The sequence below is a fragment of the Larus michahellis genome, chromosome 1 (genome assembly GCF_964199755.1).
Source record: "Larus michahellis chromosome 1, bLarMic1.1, whole genome shotgun sequence".
Taxonomy (NCBI): Eukaryota; Metazoa; Chordata; class Aves; order Charadriiformes; family Laridae; genus Larus; species Larus michahellis.
Window position 1 is genome coordinate 113482642 of NC_133896.1, and position 21877 is coordinate 113504518.

A 21877-nucleotide genomic window follows, 5' to 3' on the forward strand; every position below is an offset into this window, starting at 1 on the left:
TGTAGCTATGAATGATGTTTAGTGGGTTAATCTGATTTAATCCAAGAAAATCAGACTCAAGCCATGCTCATTGAGAGGACTTCTACTTTTGTTTTGTGTTTTTTAAACAACCTAGGAAACAGCTGACCTCCCTGCTAATAATTTCTCTGTACTATTTATAAGCAATTTTGAAGGTGCTGATTACAGTGCTGAATGTCAATAGGCTCCTATCTACCATTAATGTTATTACTATTGCTGTATTACTTGAAGTGGCAGCTATGGAGCAAAGCCTGACTGAGCTATGGACTACACAGATACAGAGTAAAAGACAGTTCCTGTCACCAGAACAATATGAGCAACATTAATAGTTAACACGGATCTACACAAGGAAAAATGTGAAACAGTGCTGGTCAGCATGACAAAGGGGAGTTGGATCACCAATGCTTTCATTGACGAAGAGAATTTTAAGGAAGATTTGAAGCATGATAAGATAATGAACATGATAATTTTTCAGATATTTATTAGGATCATTGCCAAAGAATGATGGCCATCATGAGAAAGGTTTGATATGTTTGATACTTGATATGAATGTTAATTGATGTGTCAAGAAGAATAAACCCTGAGTAACAGTCCTAGGCACTTCCGAGGGAAAAGGTTTTAGTAAGTTCAGGGGAAGAGGTCTGATGGAGCAAGAGGGGAAGAAAAGTGAGGATATAACTGGAAAAGTAGACCTTCAGATTTCTAAATAGCACTTTCAATTAAATAGAAATGAAAAGGAGAAAGAGAAGGGTGCATATGAAATTTGTGGTAAGATAGGAAAGACTGAAGTGTGATTGTACTGTGAAGAGAAAAAGCTCAAGAATAGTAAGAGAAAGGACAGGGTAAAGGAGGGGAAATATACAAATACAAGGCAGATTGAGGACAAAATATGATAGTATTGGGGCAAATGGAGGTGATTAGAAAAGGACCGTGACTCAGTAACTTGTACCTGAATCAAGGGAGATGATGACACTTGCAGTAGCATTACAAAGACTGTAAGGCAATCTGGGATGGGGCAAGAAGGTCAAATTGTCATTTCATGGGAGAAAGGCATATACAGTTTTCATTGGAATAAATTGCTGTCAACATGTGCAGAGAAGTCAAGAGTAGGGGTGTAGAAGGTTTCAAAAGGGGACACAAGGTGAGAAAAATATGACTGAGGTTGTAGGCATGGGGTTCAGCTGAGCTGGAAGAGAAAAACTGTTTAGTCAGGAAGACTGTAGAATGGAAACAGGAGATAAATTATTTTGCAAAGCGGGGAGACAGGTGTGGGGAAGCAGCTTTCATTGAAACACTGCAGTGTATATGCACAAGTGCCGGAAGTTGAATGCTGAAAATGATTCCAAGTTGCAGCTTAGTGCGTCAGACCACGCAATTAGAGAACGCATTGAGAGAACTAATGGTAAAAGAGACTGGAAAGAAAACAACACATCGATGTATAAACTAAAAAAATCCAACCAACAAACCAGACCCACACCCTTAAAAAAAAAGCCAAAAAAAAACCCCAAACCAGAAAAAAGCCTGAGACTGGATGAGAAGTTATCTGCTTTTGGCTATAAGAAATGATGGGGAAAATGATCAAGCAAGAAGGCCCATGGGTGACACTGACCTCAGTATCTTAAGAATAAATACTTTCTTACCGTGTGTTCTCCAGGGTGGAGAAATTCCACACTTCAGATCAACTCTATTGATACAGAACAGGAATGTAGAATGAGTAAATGATTTGTGTAAGGTGACACAGAAATCAGAGCCAAACATTGACCCCAAGACCCCTGAGTCCCAGGTCAGACAGTTTGTGAGCTGTCCCTTACTCTGACATCCCCCTACGCAGCAGATCCTCTCTTCTTTTCCCAGTATAGGTCTATTAAGAGAAGGTCATCTAAATTAAGATGCTACTCAAGATAAATAGCAGATTATGTCTCAAAATACTTTGTCTTTCTCAGTTTTCTGTATTCACTATGAACTCTGAAATGCTAGGAACAAAGGCACACCCAGAAATGGCTCATTTTTTAATCTGCTGATAGATGAGCAGAGAGGAAAGCAAACTATGCCCCATTACATCTCAGAGTTTAATGCTTCCTATAGCATAGAGAAATAAAAGGTAAAAATTCACTACTCGTGAAGTATCTACCTACGCCGACAGCTAATTTAGGCCCAATATACATGCTATGCAGAGAGAATAAATTCTTATGACACATCAAGTCTGGAATCCAGGGCAGCCTGGTAGTGATATTGAAGCAACACACCGTTTGCATACTGATTTCTGTGGTACTGCACTTTGTTTTGAAAAAACATTAATGCAGTTTCACTGGGAGCATAGGTGTCCTATACAAATAAATGAGGAAATCCAGACAGAGTGACCAGTTTGTTAACAGCTCATTCTATAGCTGGGGAAAGATGCCTTCTAGAGTTTTGGGGTTTGGATTCTGTTTGTAGAATAAAAGTTAGGGATATCCTTCTTGTTCTCCTTTCAGATTTTGGAGATTTAAAATATCTCCTTGTCTATTTTTATAAATTCTGTGTACCCTGCAGAATAATTTAATGTATAATTTTGATTTACCAATAGTTCACTGAACATTTAGAAACAACACAATTCACTAGTTTCTTATTTTTTATTTGAAAGATCTTTGAGACTTTTTCTTGCTTCTTAGCTAAGCACTTCTTTAGCCCTGTGTGTTCAGAATTTTGAGACTTGCTTTTAATAGATCTGATCTTGCATGCACTTCATCTGCAGATCTCCTCAAGAAATCTACAGCACAATAAACAAATAAAAGAACTTCAACCTCAGTGTATCCCCTCAGTGGTTTTACATGACTTTTACTTCACCACTTTAACCTCTTCAACACACTGTCAAACTGACTGTGCTCTCTGCTTATCTGAGATTACTTTCTCTCCAACGAAACGCAGTTCATTACTTTCTTCAATGGAATTCTAAATCTGTTCTCTAATAGATTTCTAATCCTTAGCAAGCCTGTGCATTACGAAGCAACCACTGTGCTCGCCATATGGTTAACCTGATTTTCAGTGACCCTGCCACATAATTTTCATTTAGAGCATGTTATTAGGAAAATACCACACCAATCAGAATGTGATTCCCCTTTCCAGCTTTCCCTTATGATTTTGAGGAGATTCTGATTATCACATACCCTCCAGTCTCAATGGAGAACTGTGGTGGTGTCCCCTCAGAAATCTCCTGTTCTTACTTTTAAGTACATTCAAGAGCATCATAAGACCTTGCTTCTCAAGCTCAGAGTGATGGGTGCATTGTTCCCTGGACATTTGTAGTTCACTTGCTTGTAGAAGAATCAACAGATCAATAGACTTTTGATCTATTCCAATAAGGATGTCACTATAATATGAAGCATGTTTCCATACGAGCACACTGTTAAAAGAAAAATGTTGTTTGTTATTTTTATCCTATTTCTGACCACGCAAAACATTCTGACAGAGGACTTCATCAAAATGTCTTTGGAGAATTCCTGCTCATATAACCGTATATCACCTCACTATATCCTATCTCATGTCCCTTTCCAAGCTGTTCTGAGATTATACTGGATATTTTTCAATAGTAGCAATGGTTAACCTCCAAAGTACAGGAATTTCTGTGTTGGAAGGAGAAAAAAAATACATACACATGTCGTGGTTTAACCCAGACAGCAACTAGGACCACACAGCTGCTCTCACACTCCCCCTGGTTGGGATGGGGGAGACAATGAGAGAGTAAAAGTGAGAGAACTTGGGGGCTGACGTAAAGACAATTTAAAAAAGTAATGCAAAAGCCATGTGCACAAGCAAAGCAAAACAAGGAATTAATTCACCGCTTCCATAGGCAGGCAGACGTTCAGCCATCTCCAGGAAAGCAGGGCTCCATCATGCATAATGGTTACTTGGGAAGACGAAATGCCATAACTCCAAACATCCCTCCCTTCTTTCTTCTTCTCCCAGCTTTATATACTGAGCATGATGTCATATGGCATGGAATATTCCTTTGGTCAGTTGAGGTCAGCTGTCCTGGGTGTTTCTTGTCCCAACTTTTTGTTCACTCCCAGCCTACTCGCCGGCAGGGTGATATAAGGAGCAGAAAAGGCCTTGGCTGCTTAGCAACAACCAAAACCATGAGCGCGCTATCAACACTGCTTCCCATACCAAACCCAGAACATAGCTGCTAGTACGAAATTCTACTCCACCCCAGACAAAACCATGACAACACATCAGACAATAGTGATGCTTAAGTATCTGTTGCAATATGAACAGAGTAGTCAATATGGATAATTTGTCTGCTTAGTATTCAAAGAAAATGAAGTATTTAAAAATACGAACAAAGGATATCTAGAATGACCACATTTAGCAAGGGTTTAGGGATCTTTGGGTGGAAGATATTATATAAATGTTGAAGTTTTCATGTTTTGTGTTATATTTTCTTTGTTGGTTTATTATGGTGTGGAGGATTTTTAAGTAATTATTTTAATATTAATTTTAAAGATACTTCCCAACGTTAGGCTATACCAGGCATCTTGGGAACGAGTCCTGCTGAAGAAAGACATTTAGAAAGCAATTATTAAGTACTCAGGTGAGTGAACATATTGTTCTTTTCACAATTAAAACAGACAGAGCTTGTTGTTTTCAATTAATATTCTGTTCCCATGACAGAACAACTCCCCCTTTATCTTGTATATACACAGGAGGCAGGACTAACAGCCCCAGAGCAGCAGTGACAAGAATCAGTCATGGGGAGTGCACAGGCAGTTGAGAAGAGGTACGACAACAGTTCCAAAGCAACGATACGAACATGTGATGATGCAGTGCTTGAATAAACTTCTGTCTCAGCATTTTTTGCATCATCACCTATTCATTTCAATATCCTGTATGTCATCAGTACTTTGGCAGACAGCCCATTTTATTCATTTTAATACTCCTTTTGTATAAACAGCACATATAAGAGCTCAGTTTTGGAATAGCTCATTAATCTTCACTTGTTAAAGCCTGGTTTATCAACACACACTTGGTAGCTGCATCATTTGTGTTATGACATCATCCCAACTTGTGAGGGTAAAAGAATTCAAATAAAAGTGTTATAAATCTTACATTTATATGTTTGACCAATAATTTCGCAGTGGAAATTTATCTGGGCCATCACTTTCCAGAGACACAAGTGTCTGTGTTTCTTTTCCTTGTCAACATTAGAACGCGTTCCAGTGCCTGCTCGGGTGGTGTTTTCCCTGCTGACATAACTAGCTAGACAGGACAGAACTACAAATGTTATGAGACACAGTGATTTCCACGTGTGAGTAGGGCTGATAAGCATACACTGCACATTTTAGACTGTTTTAAACTACCCTCTTTTGGCTCAAAGAAATCACCAGTATTTTTATTATACCCTCTTGATGTAGCTGTTTTTGTTGAAAGGGAAGGCTCTGACTTGCTACGACCAGAGGTTTCAGTGCTATAAACAAGCTGCATTTTAAATGGCTTTTAAAGATGCTCCCAGTTTGGGAACGTGTGCCAAATCTATGTCAGCAGCTTGGTTTACCTGTAACTTCAGTGGGTAAAAATCAGTCACCAACCATTTGAAGTGGCTTGGTTCCATATATTAAAGTGAGATAGAAAACTAGCAATGACACATTTCTGTCTGTGCCTTTGAATTGACTATCAATCTCAGCAAATAGCACTGACTGTAGTGGAGGAGGTTCTGGCACTAAAAGCTGGTTATTGAGAACCACCTTCCTCAGAGAGACAAGAACATTCTTCTGTCCCTCATTGCTTCATTAACATTTCAATGAACCCATCCAGGACAAGGGCTTCCAGAGCCCCCTTGGAAAAAGTTTTGCCTTTCAGGACCTGACATTTCCCAGCTGGAACTGTATCTGTCTCTATGAAAATCAAAAAGCAAGTGTATCTCATGGCTCTTAAATCTTAATTTTTTTTATGTGCATTCATCATTCATGCTGGTGACCTAGTCCCTGCGTAGTCAATGTAAGAGAAGGAAAGAAGACAATTCACAGACCCTGAAAGACCCACACACCCATTCAGAAGCCTTCCACTATCCTCCTTACAGATGACTTAAAGTGTGAATTACTTGCCAGAAAAATTTGACAAATAATTTAAAGTAAAGAATAGTTGGGAAAACTGTGACCTCTTCCACAGACAGTTCATGAAGAAATGAATGAAAAAGAAACGTTCATAACTTACATTATTCATGAATAACTACCTAACCAGCTCTCTTTTCTGTCCATCCACTGCCAGTGAGGAATATGCCATAAACACAACAAAATGTTTTTCTCTTGTTTAATATTTTTGTCTCCTATGTTCTTCAGAAATGTCAGATTTGCAACCAGTGCAAGTGGGTATCGCTCACTGACTTCATTTGAGTTACGTGATTTACACCAGCCAAGGACCAATCTCCAGCTCTGTTTCTCTCCCTTTTTTCTTCCTCTGCTTGCATGCAGTTTGTTAACTCACAAACACAATCCCACTGAATTATTCACCAGTGTACGTAAGTGAACGTTATGTGATTAGGGTCTCTGAATCAGACTTCTGATGTGACTTTAGTTACAGACTTTTTTTTTTTTTTACAAAAAAAGTGTATGGAAAAGAAGATACACAATGCACAAGCATATTCTAAACAGCCGTAACCAGCTGTTTGTCCTTCCTTTTTCTCCTTTTGATCTATATCCAGCCCTCCTGACTGATAGCAGCTGTGTGTGTGGAAGCACTTAGATTCACCTAGAACCTAGGAGGAAAAGAATAATTTGAGTTCTATATATCTGATCTGAGGCCTTGAGCCTCAATAAACACAAACTGTGGTGCACTCTGGAAATCACGACTCGCCTCACTTCTCTGTATCTCTGGACAGCCAATACGTACATGTAAGTCACTCACAGCATCAATGCTGCTTGCAGGTCTTTCTTTCACTTTGCAAGGAGTGTGGCACACCTAACGTTCATGAAATAAAAGCCCCTTTCCCATCATGCCTACTGACACCATATCTGCCAGTATATATCATTCAGACCCATAGCACTGTTGCCACCTGACCCCTGAAGGGCCCACAGCAGCCTGGGTTCAAAATGCTGCCAGCTGCAGTCAGCTGAGCTCAAGATGTATTTCACCTGCACTATTTGATGCCCTTCCTCCTCATTTAAGATGCATAAAAACTCCTAATAAACATCACAACGAGAGATGGGGCTTTTATCTAATGCTCTTGGGAGAATTATCCATCACTCGGAGTCTCTGAAAACAGCCTGTCCTTTGAACCTGTAGGCACAAAGAAGCCACAGGTACCAGGGTACTAGATATTCATGTTCACAAAAGCTGAGGCCAGAAAGAGCCATTACACTTAGGAGGCAACCCCCTACTTAGGTCAGATAACTATCCGTGATTATTAAGCTATCCATGTAATGATCTCCTCCATTAAAATATTTGCATAACTGCCAGAAAGGCACTAAAATGTGAAGAGATAGTGAGCCTATTGTCCATAGGTCTTGCAGCAGTTACTGAAACTCACTTCACCAAGTTGTGACTTGTTTTTTTTTCCCCTCCAGTGGTATTGTTCAGGGAAGAGGATCACTGGATTAACAGGTTATACACCCAAGAGCTGCTTGGAGAAACCAAAATACAAAGCTGAGCTCCAGACCCTGAGTTGCAGGTGAAGGCTCCTTATCAAGCTAGGGCAGTTTTAAGATCTCTTGAAGCTATGCTGAGTTTTTTTTCTTGTCAGTGTATCTATCTCAGAGCTATTTTAAATTGGAGCCTGTCAAAACCTCCAAGGGTCCACTATGACAGCTAGAGATTACCAATGAATAAAAATTTCTTGTATGTCCCCTAAGTAATACTTGCTGCAGGGTTGCAGGATGAAAATTAAGGACGCTATCTCCTTAAAGCTCTCCCACATTTTCTGACTTCTCAGATAATCTTTCTCTTCTCCAAATCCCTTTATCATTTTATCTCACTTCCCCTGGCTTCTTCCATTGGCCTTGCCCCTGGTTTTTTCTGTAATCTGCATCCTTCCCTTCTCATCCTGCCCTCAGCAGCTCCATTTCTCACTGAAAGCCCTCTCCAGTACTAGCTTTCAGCATTGCCAGGTATGCTTTAGGCCACTGTCATCTTTCCTCACGCTCAAGGATCATCTTTTTCCCTGCTTCTCATATCTTCCCCCATCCCCCAACAAGTATGATGAGCTGCTATAAGTTTTCACGTGTGTGTTTTTCCCTCACAAGCTTCTTCAACATATGAGCTGCAGTTTCTTTCACTTTATCCCTAAGTATTTTGAATAACCTGTATTTCCTCTTCCCAGACTGTTTGCACCAGCAGATGCTCTCTTCATCCATCTAAAACTATTTCTCTTCTGAATTATTCTTTGTCTCTTTTCTTCTGTAGTGATCTTTGAAATTACCAGTTCTCTTGAAACACTCCATATAGCCCTGCTGTCTTCTGCAATTGCAGTTTTCTTTAATGGATGAGTTGTTGTTGGTATAGTCTGTATAAACCTTTAATTTACCAGTACCATTCACGTTTCAGTGGCCTCAGTTCCTTCAACAGCACTGTTTCCAATAAAAAGTAATATTCTGAAGTGTGCACTGTATTTACATTTTCCTTCAAATGTAATATCTCAGCTGTAGAGCCAAGTTTGACATTAGAGAAACTTTCACTTTCATTCCCTGTTCTATGATCTAAAAGTACTCTCCCTCTTCCTCACTTTTTTTTTTTGTGTTACTTTTTGTTTGGATACAGGTGTCCTCGCAGAAAGTTGACCCAACAAACACCAAATTAAACAAAAGTCACACCAGCAAAAATAAGAAAATAAAGCAGACAAATCTCTGCTTAGTTAGATACCTTAAAAAAAAGAAAACACTAAATGTCAAAAATACCCAAGGAACTCTGTGTGCCTCCTGTATCTTAGCTCCTCCTGAAGCCCTCTCTCATTTCCAGTGGTAAATACCTTACAATAGTTTCCCAAAGGTTAACATAATGCTGCAGTAATATTTTATTTCCTTCCTTCAGTGGATTTATTTTGTCAATGATTGTTCTCTGCCTCAGCAAAACAGCTTCATCTCGCTTCTCTACTTAGCTCATGTGGGGCTGAATCCTGCAGTCCTAGTCCCAGTGAAGTCGGTGGGAGTGCTGACTCTGTAAGAACCAGATGTATCCCATTGAATAATTATCCAGGGCTGAATGAACTCCCAGAAGCTGTGTGTTCATAGAAGCATTCGCATCTAAAAGCTATTAACCAAAGAAGGAACCCAACTAAAACAACCTTCCCCACTGCATCCCAATGATGCCTTCACTGACTTCTTCAAATAAATATTTCCATTAAAAAAACAAAACAAAACAAAACAAGATAAAGATAAGATTTCAACAAAGATAAATGATCCAGTATTATTCAACAAAAGATTGGAGTGCTAAACCTTTCCCAACTGTAAGTCAATTTAATTTTTAAACAGAGGTCTGTTGTTTTTTTTCTGCATGCAAAAATCACTCGAAGAAACTCACTTTCTCACTTTCTGAAGTTTTAATAAACCAAAGGGTGGAGCTCTTATTAATGTTGAGGAGTATGTAGTAACCACAGCATTTAGCAACATAGCTATTAAGTGGTTTCTTATTGCTGCCGAGTTGCTGCCTTATTGCCCCCTAGTTTATAGCTTATCTTCCACATTTCTCTTTCCAGCCAGTGCAGACATATTCTACAAGAAAACAAGGGAGAAAATTTTTTCTCCTGGTGAAATCACTGAAGGTTTAGTGTCCCATTTTAGTAAGAATTTAAAATTTACAATCAAATTGGGTGTTAAAGTCAAAAACAGTCTTCAAATTTTAAAATGTCCTTTTTGGTAAAAAATAATACGGAACTATGCAAAACTTAAAACAGTCAGAAAATGTTTCAAAGACACTTTGACTAACATCTAAGTGATGATGCAACTCACTGGTAGATAAGGATGTTGTTCACATTTTTTTCCCTTTTTCTCACAAGAGATGAAAACCAACAACCTAGCAGAAGAACCCTGTGCCACTGGTGGGTAGGGGAGCATATGGAGAGAGAAGATCTAAAATTCTGGAGATTCATCCAAGGAACAAACTCCCTTTTGTAGCCTTTCTGGACAGGACACACTTTCCCAAAGCATGAGGCAGAGGGCTAGTCAATTGTGGTTGAATATTGGTGCACCAATACACTTGTGCTCAGAGCAGAGGGACTTTATACCTGAGAATGCCTTTTTCCAAATGAGAAACAGGGCAAAAATACGGTGTTCTTTAAAAGACTCTCTCTGGGGTGGTTTCCTAAAGGAATCTGCTTGTAAATTAACATCTTTTGGCTCTGACTTGCCATCTTGAGCTCAGCTGGACGTTGTGCTGCAAACCAGAGGTTCCTCCAACTGCCACAGCTCAAGTTAAGCTGAGGCCTCCTGAGTAACAGCATCAAAGCAAAATGATGCAGGACAACAAACTCATGTCATCAGAATCTCCACACGGCAAGGGAATAAAGAAATATCTTTTTTCTTTGCACTCAACTTTTTTTTTCATTACTGACTTTCCTGCTAAGCTCATCAGGTGTATGGCTTGGAGCCTGCCACTGTTTCTGACTCAGCTTCGGCGAGGTACGTTGGATTCATTAAAACCAAATATTTAGGCCTATAGAAAACCTGTGAAAGCTCAAACTTATGAATGCGTTCATAACTTGGGAGCTGTCTTGTGCATGTCAGGGGCCTAAGGGTGCCTCCTGACCCCCACCAGGGCTCAGGGCTAGCTGAGAGCCAGGGCGGCCTCGTCCCACCAGGGCAGCGTGGTGCCCTCCCTCTGAGGTCAACCAGCCCCATCCCACAGGTCTGCTAGGCGAGCCGGGCCGGGGCACGGACCAGTAACCAGGGCTGGCCACAGCCCAGCCACCCCCAGGCACCACCTGAGGCCCCAGGCTCAGCTGAGAAGGCAGCCCCTGGGACTGGAGGGGCTGGGGCACGGCTGTGTTGGGGGTCGGAGCTCAGGCCTGGCCCCAAGCTCGGCTGAAAGCCTTCCCAAATGCTGGGGTCGGCCCTGGCCGCATCCTGCCCGCAGCACAAGGCTCTCTGGCCACACTGCCCCATGGCCCCAGGGGAAGGGGCCTGCCCGCTGCGGCATGCTCTGAGCTGGCCTCGAGCCCCAGGAAGGGGACACTGCCGGGGCCCCGATAGCAGGACCCCAGGGCAGAGCGTAATTTATTATCAAGTGGAAAAGTCATAGAAGCTATGACAATACAACAGGGCAAGACTGCTTTTTCTATGTTTTTCTGACTGGAAGGAAAAGAAAAGGAAACAAAAAAAGCATTCCTGAGGGATCGTTAGGCAGCTGCTGAAGCAGGTCGTTATGTTTTATGTCTATCACTCTGACTTCTAAAGTGTTGTCAACACGAGGACGAGGGGCAGCTCTCACGTTGGTGCCAGTGGTGTCCATGCCCACCAGGACTTTACAACCCTCAGTGAAACCTTCCTGAGTCCTGTGTCCCTCTAACACCAAGGACGGCAGCACACAGGGATCTCGCTCTGTGGCCGACAGTGGGGACACCCAGCAGCTAAAAGTCCTTAGAGCTGCCACCAGCAAAGACAGCTTCGGAAAGACAACGTTTTGCACCATCAATAACCCTGCCACAGCCACCTTCTGACCAGTCAGTGGACTGACAGTCTGTAATTGCACTTGAGTTAAAACTTCCAGGAGCTCTTTGATTTTTATTTTTTTTTTTTTCAAAAAATCTCCATAGGGAAGCTGAAAAGGTAAAAAGCAAAACAGAACAAACTCTGCAGGGAGACTCAAATTAGCTCTGCTGAGAAACCCAAGAGCTTATTACTCCCAACCCTGTCAGATACTGCAGTGGGAGGCAGCGGGAGGTGGTCCTCTCACGTCATTAACAACACACCCCAATGCGATTCATACTGGGACAGGTGAGTTATAACTAGAGCTTGGTTTTCAGATGAGACATTATCAATCTTTCTCCAGCTTCCCTGAAAATCGGGGCTGAGCGCCACACTGACATGGAGAAATAGCTCAGTGTGGAAGAATAAGGCTTTGATGTTATCCTGACCAAAATGGCATCCCAGCCAAGGCGAGCAGGGGAAGGGGAAAGCTAGGTGGCTGGAAAGAGTGGTTGTGACTCATGTTCATTCTCCGATCTCTTTCTGGGGCAGGACTGGTATAATCTAGCCCTTAGTATGCAAGTTACTGGTGGAGAGTACTATAAATATGGAACATCAAAATGTCATTTGCACAGTCACTTTAAACAGATATGTCCTAGCACTCTCTTCCTTCTGTGCAGGAAAGATAATAATCTGTTAAACTTTCTCCTGGAACCATATTTTAGCATTTTAATTAGAGACCCAACACATGCACTAAACACACTCTCAATAAAGGGCACGCCTTAATAAAGTCAGTACAGCATGCTTCTGTAACCCAGCAAGGTCACTACCTGAGAGGAATCACCAACGAGGCGACTGGCTTACTGCCAGGACAACCGGCAAAGTTAGCCGGGGCCATTTCAGGAGGCCACTGCTGCTGTTGGCCAACAGAGAAGTGCAGGGAAGCAACATGCTGCCACTTATCCACACCAGTGTTCATAATGGAGAGCAAATTAATTTACATGTAATTTTTATTTCTTTCTTATAGAGGGCTGCTACTGGTTCTGAACATTATTCACTGGGTTATTACTGGTGATGAGTGCCGTGGGGGAAGCCTATGCCTTTCTTCCTCCTTTGAGCAGCATCTCCCTCTGCTGTCCTGCCAGAGCTCTGCGCTTTGATTCCAAAAGGTGACCTCTGAAGCGTAACAAAAATAAGTAAGTAGAAAATTTGGACAAATACCTTGTAAAATGTTTGCTTTACACTATTTAGTTTCATCAGAAACACTTTAATGTCAGGAAGGGTCAGTCTCGAACACTGGAGGCTTTCCAGTGGAAAATACATAAATGAAGAACATCTGGGAAATACATTTTCTCTTCATGGAGCCGCCCAATCAGGTTTCCATTTCTAGTAAGAAGTAATAAGCAGTAATGTCTTTTTCTCTGTGAGGGAAGTAACATGAATTTCTAAGCAGCAGAGATCCTCTGAAGAGAAGTGAATGTGAAAAGTGTTCTCAGCTTTTGTTTTTTGATGGAAAGAAAACACGGGGCAAATGTCTGACCAAGGCAGGGGTAGTTCTTGCATGTCCCCATATCGGTATGTGAGATATCAGGACTCAGAGGGCCAGTTCTGAGGATAGCCTATGAGGTGAGTGGTTCTGGATAGCACCTTTATTCAACATTTTTTTTAGGTTTCTCAAAGGCACTACTCTGTCAGTTTTCATTGGCATGGATGATTAAGTCCTTGTGAGTTTGGTGATCTTCATCACTACTTTAGACAGCAGGCTATCAGCCTCTCCAAGAGGCTCTGGGTGCTTCTTTGTTTATAGATTGGCAGAACTCTTAAGTCAGTCTCAGTCCTGACAGGTAAAGTGCCAATGCATTTAGGATTTTTCTTTAATTGATATTTTTCCAGCATTTCCATGAGAAAATCCGAAAGTTCATTTCCTTCCATAAGCCCAGAATGAATATAAAATTCTTGAAGCAGTAAGGTGAGCTCACACTAGGTTTGCAGTGTCAATAGCTATTTTTATGTTCTTTATACCAATGGTGGATGAACCATGACAATAGTGTCCTGAGGGATAAAATGCTTATTAAATCATGGATTGCAAGCATGAGGCTACAGTCTTGACAGTTTGCTTTTCCAAACCCAAGTAAGACAATGATTTGCGATTGCACTGCTTTGAATTCTTGCAGGCAGTGTCTTACGTTCTACTGCCATTTAATGGTGGCCAAAATTTATTCTTATTTGGTTGTTAGTCCTTCAGTACAGTCAGTGTATGCATGTGAGGGCACATTTTTCCCCTTGCTATTTAATGTACACATTACAGTTCAAATTCTTCTCTTAAATGTACTTAGGGCGAGACAGTGAATGATATTTTATTTACACTAACAGTGGGTGAGGTGTCAAAATTTTCATTATTCCAATTTTTAGTAGTGTTGAAAAAGGAGTGTCATGTTTCTCAGCACCATGGTTTTTTTCTACGACATCCAAGTAGAAACACTGGGAGACTCTTGCTCTGTACAAATTAGGACAGAGACTGGAGCAGAGGTTCAGCATCATTCTGTAGCTCTGTGCAGTACCTTGTGCATCCAATTACCTAATGAAATCTGAATGACTGGAAAAAAAATATCTTTTTCTCCATAACATTCACAGTTTGTAACATACGAGTGCGTTCAGTCAGCAGTGGCACTGCCCTGTTGTAGTTACAATGTAAAATTATAAGCCAGGGTACAGTGTCAGACTGAGAAACCTGACCCACAGATACTAAGCTGTCTGTGTGGATCCAGGAGAACAAGGAGTTTTCCAAATCCTCTGCCTTTTTATGGATCCCATTGGCTCATTGGCAGAAGTCCAAACCCACACATTAGCCATCTCAGAGCAGCTTGCTCATGTTTCTAGTGCCTAAATAACCTGATAATATTGTGCTCTTTCTGACACTACAAAAAGTCTTCCCTGAAAATAATATGGCTTTTAATTCAGGTATTGGTTAACTGGTTTAGCATTCCTACTTTTACTCCAGCTTGCACATAATTCCAGAAAAATATAAACCAAGCAACAGAAACGCAACACTTACAATGTCTCTGATATACATGGACCCAACATCTACACACTACTGAATTAGTATACTAATGATGTTACTGCTTTAATTAACCATGCTACTGAGCCTGTACTGGAGTCTTTCCCAAGAACTGTTCAGGTTACTGCATAAGGCAAGGACACTGATTTTCTTTTAATTCTTTTTTTTTTTTTTTCCTTTATTGACAGGGCTGCCAAGTTCATGGAAGAATCAATAACCAAGGATATTCACATAGGATAAGATTTACAATGCGTGTTTCACACACAGTAACAACCGGGACCTCAGAGCACTTACTGAAACCAACAAAATGACAACTGATATGTCCTCCAGTGAATCTGTGTTAAGATGTTCTGTCTGCAGTAATTAAAAACTAGGTAATCTCACCTGTGTGAAAAGCCCACTATAAAATCAGCTCCATTTAGTAGTGTAACTTGACATGTTGACTTTTTACTTCAGCAGCTATGTCCTCTAAGCCAGCCTCTGGCCTCACTATGCTAAGCAGCAGCTCCCGTAACTCAAATGAAGTAAAGGAAAGGAATGCGCTATCCAGTGTGCATGTTCTTCTCAAGTGATCCCTCTTGCTTTTCCTACTATCTCTTTCCTTCAGTACTATGTATGTGATGGGCTGGTAACCCACTAGTTATACCTGACCAAATTACACCTCAGCAAACACACAAAATATTTTTTCACACCGTTCTTTTGTCGTACATAAATTTTGTAGTATTTGTATCTCTCTCTCAATTCTTTGAGCTTATTTAAGCAAACGTGCCTGCTGTCAGTAAAATATCCAAGTTTTCTGTTGTGTACTAATAGCAGTGCAAGACCTAGATATCATTGAGCACAAGGATTCCCTGGGTATTCATCGTCTACAGTATAAATTAAATTGATTCTATTTCTTCCTATACTCCAGAAAGACCTTTAAACTTCATGCAAAATCAGAACACAGACTGAAACAAGGAGTCTTTTACATACTTCTTTCATACACATATTTGTACTGACTTCATGCAGCAACTTCTATGCAAAGAAATAATGAAGAAAAAAAAAGGAACTAACCTTATCATAGGTTATTGCATGTAGGAAATATTATAAATATTATTAATTTCTTGGCTCTCTTCCTTCTCTGTCATATTTCCCTCAGGTCTCTGTTCCATGCTCAAGGCCATTATTTGATGAGGGAGGTATAAAGTCATAACAGGCTGATGTAAATTTCCTTTGAGATGGCTTATATATCACAGATACCACAAGGGAGATGAAACAGCAATTTTGTTCCTGTTCATAAGTAAGGATGGAGGAAATGCTTCATCTGAAGAGAAGTAAACGATGCCCATTCTCTAATTGAGGCCAGTATAGTATATTATTCTTCAGGTAAATCTTTGATAACACTTACTGCCTTTTTCAGGTAGATCTTTGATAATACTTATTGCCTTTTCCAAGAACCCTTCTGGAAGGAGGGCTTGTAATTCTCAGGAGGAAATGAAGAACTCCAAAACTGAGGAAGATAAAGAAGATGTCTGTGTCAAGAGTCTTAGACGTGCTCCATCAGTGTACTGAATTTTATGTTTCTGCTAAATTAAAATCAGAAACTCATTACAGAAATTGAAACAAGAAAGTAGTCTGGCAGACACTTTTTAAGATCACCATCAGCCTCTGAACAGTCCAGAAACCTTTTGTCGTTCTAGTGTAGATACCTGGGTTGCTGGTTTGAAAAAGGTGCAGATCTACAATTCTGACAGGGATACTTTTGGCATCTTGGCTTTCCTGAGCAGGCCAAGAAAACCACTTATTGACCTTAAAAAGCTTAATTAGGATTTCACCAGGGCAAATTTGCAGATGATGATGAAAACCTGGGGAGAATATTCATTTCACAAACACTATAACGAGTCCATCCAGGGAAATAAAACAGCACTTTAGGTGAGCTTGTTCCATACCATGAACAAGTCTATGTCCAGCAGCCATTTCATTCTCATACTGCCTTTAGATAATCACCCATTATTTAACATGCCAGATGACCTTTTCATAAAGTACCAATGAAGTTATATTTTAACATATCTTAACTACAGCCTCCATCATTTGACCAGCAGCACATTTGTGCCGTTCAGCTGGTAACCTGATTTCTGCCCCCTCCCCCCAAAGAATTTCAACATCCACATTAGTAACAGAGCAGATTCTGTGCAGATGCAAGTATATGTAAACCTACTGCAGACAAGGGAGGTACTGCGTTTCCTTACACCGTTCAAGGTTCTATTCCAGAAATAATTTAGGCTTTGATCCACTTGTAACTGTCACAGTTATGTTTTCAGATGAGCCAGTTCATTTGAATAAACTGGAAGGGAGATGTGACACTGTTTGTCCTACAGCTATCTTCAAAACTGGGTGACAAATACCAACTTTGCTACATCAATAAACCCTGTTAAAATTGCACAGCACAACCCAAGAGGAAAAGAATTTGATGAAATCCAGCTCTTGTTCAGAGGTGGCCAAGAAGCTGCTTTTACACACAGGCTTCGCTCGCAGCAGTTTAATTGGTGAGGCAGCAATATCTTCTTACTCTTGATGGGAAGGATTGTTACCTATTCAACATATAGATATAATCACAGTATTTTACCATCAAAATCAATGGCAGCACTTTATAAGCCGGATAACCTAAGGATGAGAATGAGCGTCAAAATTTAAGTGGGTAAAATTGGCTGAAAAGTAGGAGGGAGGGGAACTACACAATCATTTAAAATAGAGCATCAGGAATTGATGAGGAATGAGTTGGGGAGCCAGGAAAGTGTCTCAGTAGCAGAAGCTGGCATAACTGATAATTGAGCTACGTAGTCAAGAAGATAAAATATATGTGTGTGTTTCCTGGAGAATGGGTTTCCCAGAATTTTGTGTGCTATTGATTTTTTTTCACTTAAGTGACATATTTGGTTTCCTAAACTCCTTTCACAGAGAGTCTGTAGTGGTAAAGCCAGAACTGGCTAAAAAAATAAAATAAAATCAAAAAAAATGAAGTGATGCACTCAGATGTGACAGAGAAATGGACCATATAAGAACTTGCATAGGTAGAAAACGGCAATGTTGTAGATATTCTTAAAATTTCAAGGGTCAGGGCCCACCAACACACCTAATCCTATTAATTTCTGTGGAAGTCTTCACTGATAAAGATACTAATCAATAAAACTATGGAGAATAGCAACCAACCCTTAAAAGGGATGGCATCACTATGAGAATTCTGCTCTTCTGAGTCTGTTGCAGGGCCATTATAACATTTCTAATACATTTATCTTTCTCACTATATAAGATTTTTGAAATTACTTTACCTTCTATTATCGAGGTCTTAACCCTATATATTTGGAATCTCAAAATTTATCTTTCGTGCTAAACATTTTTTGCTGTCTGATGCTGAACTGTAGAGGACTATTGTATGTCCATCTTCAAGACATACTTTCAAAATGTTGATAATACTCTATGATAAGACTGTCATATATAATTACCAGGCTAGCAGTTATGAGGACATTGGTATCTGATTCCCTTAGGTCTACAAATATATGACCATAATGTTGCAAACAGCTGTCCATCAACAGCTCTGCTTATCAACATCTATGTGGAAGGGTTTAAATATCTTCTCTCAATGCTTGTGAACTAATATTCTCTGCTGCCTTTTCTGCAGCATGCAAGACCAGCCTAACTGACGATCCATGCTCAAATCCCACTGAGACCAGAGGAAAAAAAATGCCAACTGCATGCCAAAACTTACTGCACTGTCTTTAGAAAGACAGTGAAGGTCAGACTAATCAATCTCAAATAAAAATGACACTTCGTGAAAACACTATTTTATCTGAATCCATATTAATTCCTCCCTAACAGAACATCGTTGTCCTGCTCTACAAAGGAAGTCTCGTTGCTGTTTCTGGGAAAGTACTTGTGGCTCTTCTATAATCAGCTGCCGAAACATCCTATTTTATTCAGTGCCTGTGCTCATTCATCCCATTCCATACAAAACATTGCATTTCCTGCAGTGTCACATAGCATCATCTATTTCAGTCACATTACTAACAACATTTTCTCCATTTTTTGGAAGCCATGTAAGTCTAAAGTCATGTAGGAATATGATCCTGCTGGTGTATAGCAGATAGGCAGCCCTTCATTTGTCAGATTTTTAGTAAAATAGTTACTCAGAACAGTAATAAGGTCAATTATTTTAGAATTACATTTTTAAAAATGTTACATTTTTATTCTAATTCACACCTTAGCTGGTGTGAATTAGGAAATATTGACTGACTTTGTGTTAATTCAGCCCACATTGGCCTTAGTAGAGTAATGCTAACTGGGGCCCTGCCCCTGACCAGCTGATTCTCTGGAAGCTGTAGAATCACATTTGAAAAACGACAACACGCTGAAAGACATTAAGTTTAAAAAAAAAAATGCCACAAAAGAAGATAGTTGGGTGGAGAGAGGACTGCCACAGCGGGGCAGCTGTATCAGAATTTACCCATTAGCCTACAGCAGAGGATGGGAATCCCATTTTACATGGGAAACACTACAAGTGTTTCATGCCAGAGCAAGGCTTTCGTTAAAGACCTTTTTAGATCCAAGTGAATCCAACCACCAGGCAGAAAGCCCATGGAAACCAGGCTTCATGGGTTTTATCACCTGCAGATCTGCTTTTTATGTTACCTTTTCATTATTTGTTTTGATCAATACAGTTTAGCTTATGTTAGTTACCATGAAAAACAGCTATTCAAGTTCTTCCTTACTGTTCTTTGAAATATTGTTCCCTGTGTGTGTCTAACATCTTCCATTCCTGTTACAGTTGCTTACAAAACTCTTTCCTGTTTTCTGAATTTTTAGTGGGGTTTGAAATCCATTTCTGTAATAACACTGAAGTCCCGGCTTGGCAATTTATGAAGAGCTTCCTTAAAATTCAGATAAATTATGAACTGTCAATGTCAATCTTGAGTGTAATCTTATCAAAAAAACTCGAGGTTAATTAGGAAGGATCTCATCCTTCTAAATCCATATAAGCTTAACATAATAATTGAGAGTTGAGATCAATTACTCATGGTATGTCAAGGGTATGAACTTATATGGTAATGATTGAGCGCTTGGCCTGAATGCTCAAAAGTCAAGGTCAGAAAGCATGCCAAATGCACATTTAAAATTTCTTGAAGTCACAAGTGGTGGGGTGGGGGAGGGAATGGGATGAAAGTCTTATGTGTGGAACTAACAGCTAGGGTGCATACTGATATGAACCTTTAAGGCCAAACTCAAAAGACATCGTAATAGTACGTACAGAGAGAAGCTGGGAGTTACGGAGTCTGAAAATGGGATCAGCAATAGCTTAGAACCATTTTCATTAATTCATTCAGAAATTTCATTTCACAAACAGGTGTCTAGCTTTCACAGTGGGTTTAATAACTTTAACTAAAGTAACAGTGAGGTGCTCTGTCCCCTGCAGTGAGACATACATTGTGCCACAGACTGACCTAAAGATGACACTGACTGTCCCTTCCAAGCATGATCTCCAGTCCTCTGGAAACACAGTGCCACTCCTACTTCAATCATATCAAGACAAGGAGAAAAGGAGAGTCCTAAAGCAGTCCTGCTCACCCTGGAAGGCAACAACAAAAAAGGCTGGAAGAAGACTGATCTTGGTTTTCTTTATTTTTCACTTTTTGTTATTTTTCACTTCTTTTTTTTTTAAAAAAAAAAAAGAAAAACCCACGGCCTATGAAACATATTGTCACCAATACTCTTGAAGGAGCTGCCTTCCAAGTGAACCACTGAAACAGACACTGGCCTAGATGTGTACAAGTGTATCTCCCTCATTGCACCAGAAGTCAAGAATAAAATCTTCAAGAGGACGCAAAATTATAACAAATTACTTACAGCCCTGGATATGGCACTATATCACAACTGGGATTTTTACTGTCTAAAGTAGGCTCTGTAGGCTTACTCTGCAGGTCAGAGGAGGTAAGGACTTGCAAAGAATTCATCGGAAACCTCTCAGGCACCGTGGCATTGATAGTTCATGCATAAGTCCCCCCATCCTAAAAATGGGATGATCTCACAGTGACATTATGAGACTAAGCACACTGAGAGGATCTCTCCACTGATACAAGGCAGTGTACTGTAAAAGATTAAAATCAGACCTGAGCAAGCTAGCTTAGTTACCAGGAGCAATAGAAATGCGCTAACACACCGTTCCAGCAGGCTGGTTTGCACAGTCAACAAATTCCTGTTCTGCAGAGCACTACCCAGGCAGGGCTATACAGCCATGGTACCAGGCTAGCCCAGTGAGGTGCACCGTCCCTCCCAGGTAGCTCAGGACTCTCTAATGGCAATGTAGCACTGTCATATGCTTTAAAGAGTGAGGAGTTTCTGTTCTGCAGCATATGGGTACCATACGGCAAGATGAGTACACGCGAGACTCAAAGGAACATTTCAAATCTTCTGCAATCATATTCCAACCTTTCTGCACAAGATGACTTCTGGTGAGCATTCCCTGGAAGGTAGTGTTTTTCCTTCAGTATGCTCACAAAACCCGCACCACCTGAGGCCACCACCTCAGAGGACGTTATGGCTACAGAAGGTTCAGCAACTGTGTTACTACGTGTAGGCTACTATGGCTAGAGCTGTTAGCTAACTTCCATATGGCACATTATGAACACAGGCTGCCACATAGGAACCCAGTACTCCAGGCTTGTGACCAAGTCACAGCATGCGACTCCTGTTTGTGTGCTCCCAGCCATACAGCAGGGGTTTACCTTTGCATTTGCCGTGAGCTAGGAACACACGGTGGTGGCACAGCTGGTGCCACGTAACTTGTCAAGCCGCAGTAGCTTCATCATGTGTTTACACTGTAGGGAACATGGAGAATGAAGGAAATCTGTGGTGGAGAGAAAGTGGTACAAGTTTGAGAACAGGAATCAGGGATAAATGAGGAAAGGTATCAAAAGAAGAATGCTGCATCAGAAAAGTGAAGGGGGGAAGTGATGAAAACTTCCTGGTAACTGCATAAGGACCCATTCTGAAGCAATATCTGAGGAGGTCTCTGTCCTCAGAATAGGCTTGCAGTTTCTTTTTGCCCTACAAATCTAGTCACAGCATTAAATTCATGTCTTCGTTTCCCAAACCATTACTTCAAACCGTATAAATGCTTAGATATTTACAACTCAGACAAGGCAAAGCTCTAAAAAGGCTTTTTGGATATTCAGACGATAAA